This window comes from Pollachius pollachius (assembly GCF_949987615.1).
Source record: "Pollachius pollachius genome assembly, chromosome: 4".
Classification (NCBI taxonomy): domain Eukaryota; kingdom Metazoa; phylum Chordata; class Actinopteri; order Gadiformes; family Gadidae; genus Pollachius; species Pollachius pollachius.
Window position 1 is genome coordinate 29,946,385 of NC_136937.1, and position 11,080 is coordinate 29,957,464.

Sequence of the window (11,080 nt, forward strand, 5' to 3'; positions counted from 1 at the left end):
TAGTCATGGCTGCACCCTGAAGGTCCACATGTCGACTCACACCGGCGAGAAGCCCTACAGGTGTGACCAATGCACGAAGTGCTTCAGTCTGAAAGGCTACCTGAAGATCCACATGAGGACTCACTCCGGTGAGAAGCCCTACAAGTGTGACCAATGCACGATGCACTTCATTCGGAAAGACGCCCTGAAGATCCACATGAGGACTCACTCCGGTTAGAAGCCCTGCGTGTGTCTGCAGTGCAACGCAAGCAACAGCGACCCAAGCAATTTGCGTGCGCACATGCTCAAACACACGGGCAATGGGGTGCTTTGACACGGGGTAACGGGACGCTTTGATTGAGACCTATGTCCTGTATTGGTTGAAATTACTGCTTCGTTTTTCTTTTCATCATGATTAAAGACTTTCCAGCTTTTGATTCGCTTTTTTTTCATGTTAGTAATTTATGTCTGTGTGATAAAGAACTTATTTCTCTGACACTTCTGACAGCAAAATATTTGATATAATTGTAGAGCTTGATCATGGGAAGATACAGACAGCAAAGTTACCAAGCATACATTCAATGAGACGATTGGTTTACATGATTCTTATAGGAAATGTTCACATCGTTGGTAAATACAAAGGAAACATGAGGGGGAGTGGCCATCGTGGAGTTTGACATTGGCCAGAGGAGACACCAAGTTAATTTGCAATACACAATATGGGTGAAGTGGACATGGCTGCAAGACAGTTAAAGTAATCTACGTAACAAACAGTTGCAATGCAAATAAACTATCACAACACCTTTCAATTAGAGAGGACGGGAGGTCCAAGGGGAATATATAGAAATTCCTTTAAAATGACTAGGTATTATATAAACAGGGTTTATATCATTTGACAATCGGGATTTACATAATTTGTATAAATTGTATATTAAAGTTACGCTTTATATTTCCAAGACACACACAAAAAGCCTGCAAATTCTCTAGTGAAATAGATTGCAATTGAACCCCACATTATACATGACTGTGTTCACTTCTCTTACCTTTTCATTCTGTGTGCTTAATGCCAACTACCTCTTGTTTTGACTTTCTAATTGCAGTATTTTTACTGCCATTGAGTCAGTTTATGCAGGTCCTCCCTCTAGAATGTAGAAAGTCAGAAGATTCTGAGGAAGTCACCCTTCACTCATTGTTTGTATAACGAAATTTAAACGAAAAGATGATTTATTGTGCATGTTAACTTCAAGTCTAAAATATATTAATGAATGGTGTGAAAGATAGCTTTATAAGTGTTGAAAAAAACGTTTGACACAAGATTCAAGATTGTTTATTGTCATATACACAACAATTACGGAAGCTGTCGCTGGCAATGAAATGGTTTTGTCTCAGGCTCCGTCAGCAGTGCAATAAAAGAAAAGTATAAGAAACACAAGTGAGAGCTGAGACCTAATAAAAACAATCTACAGTACTTACAGGAATAAATAGAAAAATAAAAATATAATTAAGGTGTAAAATAGATAGATGCAGCATAGAATAACAGGTGTGACATGTAAGTGTGAACATGTTAGGCTTTCAGTGGAAAAGGATCCGATTGCAGACAGAAGGCATGGTTTCAAAACTTTCTCTGGGTTTATTTCCAGCAAGGCACAGGTAACATAATGGCACGATCCGACAGAGACCGATGGGCACACTGAGCTTAAATACCCACAAACCAATCAACACACATTATCAACAGGGGCCTGTACGACGGACCTCGATTAGAGGGTTAGCGAGGTATGTTGAGCTCAAAACCTGGGTTAGCTTGACCACGAAAGTCTATCTCTTTTAGCGTCGCTGTATCACCATGGTGACTTATGCTCGCAGGCAAACCTGGTCGGGAGCAGGTTTTCAGCTAGTCTACCCGGAGATCGGCTACTTAAATCGGCGGGCGCAGCTTCCTAGCCCCTCCTCCGACAATGGCGTCACCGTATATGGGTGTTCCCGTGGACCTCGGCGCACTTATCGTACAGGTGTCTCTCCGGAGACAAGAGGGTTTCTCGGGACAGAACCGATCCCTTGGCATTGTCTGACGATATTCTTTATGAGAGATACAGATTCCCAACAGAGGGTATTTGTAACTGTCACAGGAAGTTTTTGGCACAGATTAAAGAGGGCATCAAGCAAAACCTAATGGACACTACAAAATGCCATTGCCTTTCAAGGAAGAAAGGCCAAGTCTGCCAAACAACAAAGCGTACGCAGAAAATCGGCTTAAATGCCTGGACAAACGTTTGACAAAGGATGAACAATACCGCAATGATTATGTGGCTTTCATGGAGGACATGATCGCAAGAGATGATGCTGAAAAGGTTCCAGAGATGGATATGTGCAATCGGACAGTATGGTATATCCCTCACCATGGAGTTTATCATCCCCAAAAGCCAGGAAAGATTCGCGTCGTCTTTGATTGTTCAGCAAAATATCGGAACACATTACTGAACGAACATCTACTCACTGGGCCAGACCTTACCAATGCCCTCGTAGGGGTCTTGTGTCGTTTCCGTAAGGGGCAAGTAGCCATCATGTGTGATATGGAGCGTATGTTCCATCAATTTCATGTTGCACCAAGGGACCAAGACTACCTCAGATTCCTGTGGTGGGAAGGAGGTAATCTGGAAGCTCCCCCATCAGTGTATCGCATGAAGGTCCACATATTTGGTGCTGCCTCATCACCAGGATGTGCAAACTTCGGGCTTAAGCACCTCGCTGCACAAGGAGCAGGCAAATTTAGCGAAGCCACCTTGAGATTTATCCAACGCAACTTTTATGTTGATGATGGACTGGCAAGTGTGCACAATGAAGCAGAAGCCATCCAGCTAGTCAAAGAAGCAAGGGATCTCTGCTGCACTGGTATGCTCCGCTTACACAAATTCCTTACCAATAGCAAGGAGGTGCTTGCCACGATCCCAAAGAAAGAATGCGCAGAGGGTGCTACCGACCTGGACTTGGCCCTTGGAGAACCCAAGATAGAAAGGGCTCTTGGGGTTCAGTGGTGCCTTGGCTCAGATAAGTTCCAGTTCAGAGTCGAGGTAAAGGAAAATCCCTTTACCAGAAGAGGAGTATTGTCAACAGTGGCCTCAATTTTTGATCCTCTTGGATTTGTTGCACCCTTCATTTTCATCGGGAAGCAGATCCTGCAAAGGATGTGTCAGGAGAAGATGGACTGGGATGAACCACTTCCTGATGACCTCAAGCTGCGTTGGGAAGCTTGGTTACAAGATCTACACAATCTGTCTTCAGTTGAGATACCATGATGCTATGTACCCTTGACTATCAAGGAAGTTCAGCAGTACGAATTACACCATTTTAGCGACGCTAGTGCGTCTGGCTACGGAACATGTTCGTACCTCAGAGCTGTTAACAAGTCTGGAGAACCACATTGTGCTCTTGTTATGGGGAAAGCAAGAGTTGCGCCAACAATGGTGACAACAATCCCAAGACTGGAACTCTCAGCTGCTGTAGTCGCCACAAGAACAAACGATATGCTTAAGCGTGAACTAGAACTGGAAGGCCTATGTGAATACTTTTGGACTGATTCCAAGGTTGTTCTTGGCTACATTAATAATGACGTAAGGCGGTTCCACGTATTTGTAGCCAACCGCGTTCAGCGGATTAAATCCAGCACAGAGCCAAGTCAGTGGCATTATGTTGCTTCAAAGGAGAACCCAGCTGACCATGCCTCTCGTGGGCGCACTGTAAAGGAGCTTGTAGAGTCCAACTGGTTTACAGGACCGAGTTTCCTGTGGCAAAGAGAACTCCCTCAGGAAGAAGAAATTAAGGTGGGAGAGCTTGATGACGAGGACCCAGAACTCAAAGGAGCACAGGTTCACACTAATGAAGCACAGGAGGAAAGGTCACTGTCAGATCGTTTACAGAAGTTTTCAGACTTAAGGACAGCGGTAAGAGCCATAGCAAGACTTAAGCGGTGTTCAAAGGAGATAAAGGGTCCAAAGACAGGATCTGATAAAGTTACTACACTCGAAGAAAGACAGGAAGCTGAACAATTCATAATCCATGCAGTTCAAGGAGAACCGTTCAGTGAAGAAATAAAATCTCTGAAGCAAAGCAAAGAGCTGCCTGAGAATAACTCAACTAAGCTGCACAAGTTAAGTCCATTCATTGACAGTCACGATATCCTGAGGGTGGGAGGGAGATTGACAGAAGTAGCACTTCATCCCCACGTGAAACACAGCTATCCTTCCAAAAGGGCATCATGTGTCTCGCCTATTAATTAAGCACTTCCACGAGAAGGTGCTACATCAAGGTCGTGGAATGACCATCAATGAACTACGCTCAAACGGAATTTGGATTCTTGGTTGTAGCAGTGAACTGTCATCCTTTATCTTCCGATGCGTTAAGTGCAGGAAGTTTAGAAAGTGTACTCAAGAACAAAAAATGTCCGACCTTCCACTAGAAAGGATGGAAGCCACCCCTCCATTTACATACAGTGGTATGGACTGTTTCGGACCATTTTATGTGAAGGATGGCAGGAAAGAGCACAAGAGATATGGGGTCCTATTTACCTGCATGTGCTCAAGAGCTATCCACATCGAGATGTTGGATGACCTTACCTCTGATGCCTTCCTCAACGCGCTGCGTTGCTTTATTGCTTTAAGAGGCAATGTAAGTCAGCTTCAAAGTGACCAAGGCACGAATTTCGTGGGTGCACGAAATTAATTCAAGGAACTTATGAAAGAAATCGAGCAAGAACGTGTCAAAGAACTGGGATGCAGCTTTGTCATGAACCCACCTGCTTCCAGTCACATGGGTGGTGTCTGGGAGAGGCAGATACGAACGGTCCGAAGTGTCCTTACATCCATCCTAGACCAGTCTGCAGGAAGACTAGACAGTTCTTCACTGAGAACCTTCCTATATGAAGTAATGGCTATAGTGAATAGTCGACCGTTGACCACAGAGCATCTCAATGATCCATCAGGACCAGAACCTTTGACGCCAAATCATATTCTGACAATGAAATCGTCAATCATTGAACCGCCACCTGGAGAGTTCGTTAGAGAAGATCTCTATCTGCAGAAGAGGTGGAAGAGAGTTCAGTTCTTGTCAAATGAGTTCTGGAACAGGTGGAGAAAGGAGTATTTGCTGAGTCGGCAACAGAGAAGTAAATGGAACAAGGAGAGGAGAAATGCCAAAGTGAATGACATAGTCCTGTTGCAAGATGATGCCACATCCAGAAATCAGTGGAAGATGGCAAGGGTTACCGAAGTCTTCCCAGGAGTTGATGGGAAAGTCAGAAAGCTCAAACTACTGCTTAGTGACACAACACGAGACAGTAAAGGCACATACACAACTAGACCATTATATTTGGAAAGGTCCATACATAAAACTGTACTTTTGCTTGAAGCTGAGTAAAAGGTCAATTCATTTCGTGAAAGTGATGTAACCACATTGTCTGATTATGCAATGGTTTGTTTTGGGAAAGACGTTGTTCACTATGTTAAGTCTGTTAGAAATCATACGTTGTCTGATGGTGGGAGTGTAACTGCAGGCAGTGTTTTCCTGCTCTGTGGGGTATTATATGTAATTCGGTCTTTGACCTCAAGGTGGACTCGTGTTATTTCTCGTAAATGTATGTTTTATTTCTTCTTCGTTTTTTCGCCGAGAAGCTTCTAGAAGCTAGTGTCGCAGCTGCAGACAAGCCACGTTCTATATACGTTCTAAGGATTTACGTTCTATATACTTTCTAAGGATTTACGTTTCAAGCAGGCAACAAGAGATTTAAGTTAACCCCATTGGCTACAAGCAGGCAAAGTGGTTAGTGTTGTTTTTGCTTCCTTTTTGTTTGCCGTGGAGGATTTGTGTGCTCTTGGGTAATTGTTTGTGTGTTAAACTAATTTCATGTCTGTATTGTATTGTAGTTCTACGGTGTGATTAAACCATCAGTAAAAGGAGCCGGAGTCTCGAGTATTTCAATGGGCGTTACAGTATTCGTTATTTGATCGTCCTTGTTGGACCGTATGTAGGCAATGCTACACAAAGAAGCCGTGCACTTACTGTTGCGCAGTGTGTCTGTGTTTCACTGCGATTTTTTGACACGGGCACATATTTACATGCAGTTGGTGATGCAGAACATATTGGCAAAAATACGGTGTGTCGTGCTATTCGCAAGGTTTTAGCTGCGCTCAATACTTTGCTTAATATGTTCGTGGCGTTTCCCAGCTTCTTGCCCAGTCAAATTGTCAAGGAAGGATTTAACACACTTTCAGGTAAAATAAAACCTCCTGAGTGGAGGTTTTTTTTTTTTTTTTGGAGTGACAGCCTGTTTACAATTCCCTAATCTGTGGTGTTCCGTAAATTTCATAAATTTCAATATTGCACCCGTCAAAGACTCTCCGGTTATTTCGATGTCAAAGGCTGCTACAAATACAATGGACGGAAAAACATTTGCTCGTGTTCAATTATTTTATTTATTAGCCGTCGCATCGCCATGCAGTTGCTGTGAAAGTAGAAAAAATAACATTATTTCAGTAGTCAGTCGAGCTTAACCAAAGAAAATCTAGGTAATAAAAATAATAGCCTACCCTCTCGAGGAGCTGGATCTCGAACTTCAATTTTTTTTCACCAAGACTTTAATATCGTTGTCCAGTTCCAAGTTGCGCTTGTACAGCGCCCTTATAGTGTCTGTTCCAATTTAAAGAAATTATGGGTTAAAATCCTAATTCAGTTACCATGGTCAAAGCCTTGTGGCGCACCTTACAAAAAGAATAACCTAAATAAAAACCTTGTCCGTCCCTCGACAAGGCCTTGAGGAGGTTGAGGTGGAGGTGGATGGCCTATCCAATGCCATTTCCCTCTATAGAATAAATGATCAAAAGGAAGAGTCATGTGAAACAGTTACAGCACTGCTCGGTTGAGTTTCCCCATTGTGATGGCTCTTTAGAAAGTTCAAAGGTGGCCCCACGTTCAACGTAGGCCTACATTAACCTTGGATAGTCAAGTGCCGTGTTGTCCATTATCCCTTACATAACCGCTATGTCAGTGACACACTTAGGCCTTGGCATTTTTTATTCTACAAATTCATATTATAGCTGAGAATTGTTAAGAAAAATCACCTCCATAGTCGCCCTGGAGTCACAGGCCGACAGAGTCTCCTGAAAGAATCAGGGAAACCTATTATAGGACATTCTTTCCAAAAATTAAACATTTAGAAGAATACGTGACACTTTGCTTTGATAGTTATATACCTCTGATTGGAGATTGATTGTCGGCGGCTCCTCCAAAATAATGTTTGTACCTTCAACTAAAAATGACAATTAATTTACACTCAATCATTTCACATTTGATTAGCAAGACAATTATTTATGTCCATTGCCAATACATGAATACATACTCATTACAAACGCCTTGGATGTCGAGGCAGTGGGGTCAGAGGACATCCCCCCTTCCACTCCTACCATCATCTGCCGACCTTCGTTAGTGGCGAGAGCCAGCTCCTCCGAAGTGGTGAAGGGCGGTGGAGCGGTCCCCCTCCCAGTCGTATTAATTTGGGTTTTCTTTTTATTTGCTACAGGTAATCAACATGAGATTAAAGGTTGGAGCCTAGGCCATTGCAAGTCATAGGCTAGATTCACCTGAAATTATTCAAATGGATGCTTACAATTTACCACATTGAATAATATTTTTATATTTATTTTTGACTTAGCCCCATGTTCGTAGGAGCGTGCTGGCACCACAGCTATGGGGGTAAAAGGCATGATGATACATGATAGATATTTTTTAGACAATATGCAGAATCTTTTCACTTACGAATTAACACGGTCGGCTATTTTTTGCCAGCACGCCAGCCTAGCCTTATTATGGGCAACCGTGTTCCCCTTGGCTGTGATTTCGACTTTGAATTCCTCGTAGGAATTCATAATAATACACTGCTCGTCTTGGGTGAAATACACCGCTCTCGCTCGATTCATTTTGCATAAGGGTGAGTCAAATGACACGATAAACGCCCCTTTTATGTGAACGCGCATTGAACCTAAAGCGGAAAACCGTGAGCGTTGGGGTACCATTTAACTCTGATTGCGAGTTGCGTCTGTCGAGACAGGTTTTCCCAAGAAAGCCTGAGTATATTCAGCGAGGTTCGTGGTATACTCCCCAGCTCAATACAGAGACGAACCACCACAAGATACTAATATCACCTGCTGCTTTATAACCTGCATGCAAGCATGTGTTTGTGTTTATAAAGTACATTTATAAATGTATTTATGTGTATGTCTATTTATTTACACAAACTTGTGATTGTGTGTCTTTATTGATAATTTATACAAACGTGTGCGTATGTATTTCTTATTAGCTATGTACAAACGTGTGTGTGTGTCTACAACTGACACAGAGACAGAGAGGAACCATCACCCTGTAACATAAACCCAGGGAGGAGGTTCTTTGTGAATGTGGACTGGAAGGTGTGGATGTGTGTCAGTGTGTCTGAGGACCCCAATGAAACTGACACTATGTAGGACAGAGTGCCAGCAGGCTTGTCCAGATAAACCCTCCTCTTTTAGAGCCAGGGGGAGGGAGATGTATGATTGTTATAGAAAAAGTGTGTTTTGTTTTGTAAACACAATCATCGTCATCATCATCATCATCATCATTATCATCATCATCATCATCATCATCACTATCATCAACATCATCACTATCATCATCACCATCAAAACAATAAAGACTCGAGGACTTGACGTTGTTTCCAAGCATGCTTTTATCACCCCTTACTCTCCTTGTGATCCCTCTGTATGTCACTCCTATCTCAACCTCTCCTGCCCACTCTACCTCCCAGTAACAGCGGCCAGTCAGACCCTCTCTACACAACATCTCTCTATGGTAGTCCAATCTCTCTGGGTGATCAGGATATCTCAGTGTCTTTCCAAGCTGTGTCACCTCTCTGTGGTCCTCAGACAGAGAGATGTCTGTGGGCTGTGTTCGGGTCCAGTGTGAGTTTACAGGCAACAAGGGAAAAGAAGGCATGATAAGGCTATTTATCCACACAGAAAGAAAGCTCATTCCCCAGTATGTGCATTTAAGTGTGTAAGCATTTTATTTCAGTGCATTAAAGCATACAGTACTGAGAATTGATTATTCTTTGCTAAATAAAGAAGGAAAAAAATAAAGAAGTGAAAGCGAAATTTGTTCTGGGGTTTATTTGAAAATAAACCCACATGAGGTCAACCATCATTTTCATTCCCAGCAGGATTTGAATGAACAGACTACCCCTACTGCTGTGTGGAAGGACTTCCTATCTGAATAGTTGGCGTGTGTTGTGATAAATCAAACAAAAGAGAAACTTATACTTCAAAAGAGCTGATTTCAGGTCAGGCACCTTCTTCATCTCCATGATCAGTGTCTCCTCCAGCTGATCCAGGGATCTCCTCAAGGTCCCTACGTATGAAGCAGGACGGACCTCCACCGTCGTCCAGTCCCTGGTGGGTGGAGGATCCTTCAGGGATCTGAAGGTCTGGAGGAAGTGGAGGTGGTCTTTAGTGTGTGAGAGCTGCTTCACCTCTGAGCTTCTATTGGTCAGATCTTTTATCTCCTGCTCCAGCTCTTTGATGAGGCCTTCAGCTTGTTTCTCTGTGGATTTCAGTTTCTCTTGAACAGTTCGGTAGAAATCATGCCTGCACTTTTCAATACAGCGCTTGAGAGCAGTGAGGACCTGCAGACCTTTGGCTATCTCTCTGTCTGCGTCTTTCTTGTTCAGTTCCACTGTGTCTTTGATCTCCTTAATCTTTAGTTTTCTCTCCCGGATCCTCTACAGAACTTCAGCCTCAATTCCCTAGCTGGGCTGTCTTCACTTCATATTCCTCCTTTAGAGGTACAACAGGATGGGACCTGTGGTCACCCTCTGTGCAGAACTGACACACATACACTTGTGTGTCAGAAGTAGTTAGTGTTTCTTACACATCCTGTCTTCCAGACGGTCCATAGGCTCGACCAGCCGATGTTTCTTCAGGCGTGCAGCTCTGATGTGGCTCCAGTTGGGTTTGGCAGTAAGAGATAAGACACACTAGGCAGGACTTCACGGCCTTCAGCTGGGTCCCAGTACAGACGTCACAGGGAACTTCTGCTGGTTCAACACAAGGCTGCTCTTTTACTCGTAACGTTGTTCTAAACTGAGCGGCCAGCTCTGATAAGAGGGTATTGACCCGTAAATCAGGTCTAGTGTGGAAAAGCTTGTTGCAAAAAGGACATTTCTACCGGACTTGGCCATCCCAGAACGTTGTAATACAGGTTCTGCAGAAGTTGTGTCCACATGGTGTGGAAACTGGGCTTCTGAACTCATCCAGACAGATGGAACATGAAAATTTCTCTTTAGACCAGGACGTTTTAGCAGAGGCCATTCCTAGAAAACATTTGTTTTAGTTAGTTAAGATAATTCCCTGCAAAAAATAGTGCTGTTGTTCCAAGTTATGTTAAAAATATGTTTTAATAAAGCGACAGTTAAAAACGTAAAATAAATGTTGATTTGAATAGCTTAAATCAAGTGAAAAGATTTGAATAGTTTAAGTCTCAATGGAATAAACAATGTAAACATGCACACCATTTCAAAATGTAAAATGGTTGGAAACAAATAAAGTGTAATAGTTAAACAAATCGTAAAAATGAAAAAGTTTGAATACATTTTAGATAAAATAGACGAGCTGTCCTGATAAAGTTTGAAATGGGTGAGGAGGAAGGAGAAAGTTAATGTGTCATCACTTGTATGACTTGTCTTGGTAACTTGGATAAGTGTGTTATTTACGTTATTCTTTCACATCTTTCGTTAAACAAATTGCTGCTCCGACGGCGCTTCACCATCCACACACACCGTGGCGTTGTACGATAAGAGTTCGAAATGCCCAGCTTTCCCGAGTGCGCTGCAGTCCACCGCTGCCCATCCGGAACTCCGCGCGCCCACACAGACCGCGCCCCCACCGTGACGTCAGAAAAGGTACTCGCCTTATAATGTGAGACGCTAGTTTGTTTTAAAAAAAAAAGTGTTGTTCTTGTTCTCACAAGTTCCTCCACGTACTGTTATTTTGGTTTCGGGTTAACTTTCGTTTCCTGAACACGTCGT

The 11,080-nt window shown here is 43.0% G+C and overlaps 1 pseudogene across 1 annotated transcript; it reads right to left on the reverse strand.

The window, feature by feature from the left end:
• Positions 1-3,671: 3,671 nt before the first annotated feature.
• On the reverse strand, positions 3,672-10,364 carry LOC307074264 (E3 ubiquitin-protein ligase TRIM47-like; annotated as a pseudogene). Its single transcript has 4 exons — positions 9,312-10,364; positions 8,743-8,972; positions 5,018-5,046; positions 3,672-3,849 (listed from the first exon to the last, which is right to left on the reverse strand). The product of its transcript is annotated as an E3 ubiquitin-protein ligase TRIM47-like (transcript).
• Between the last annotated feature and the right edge of the window lie 716 nt (positions 10,365-11,080).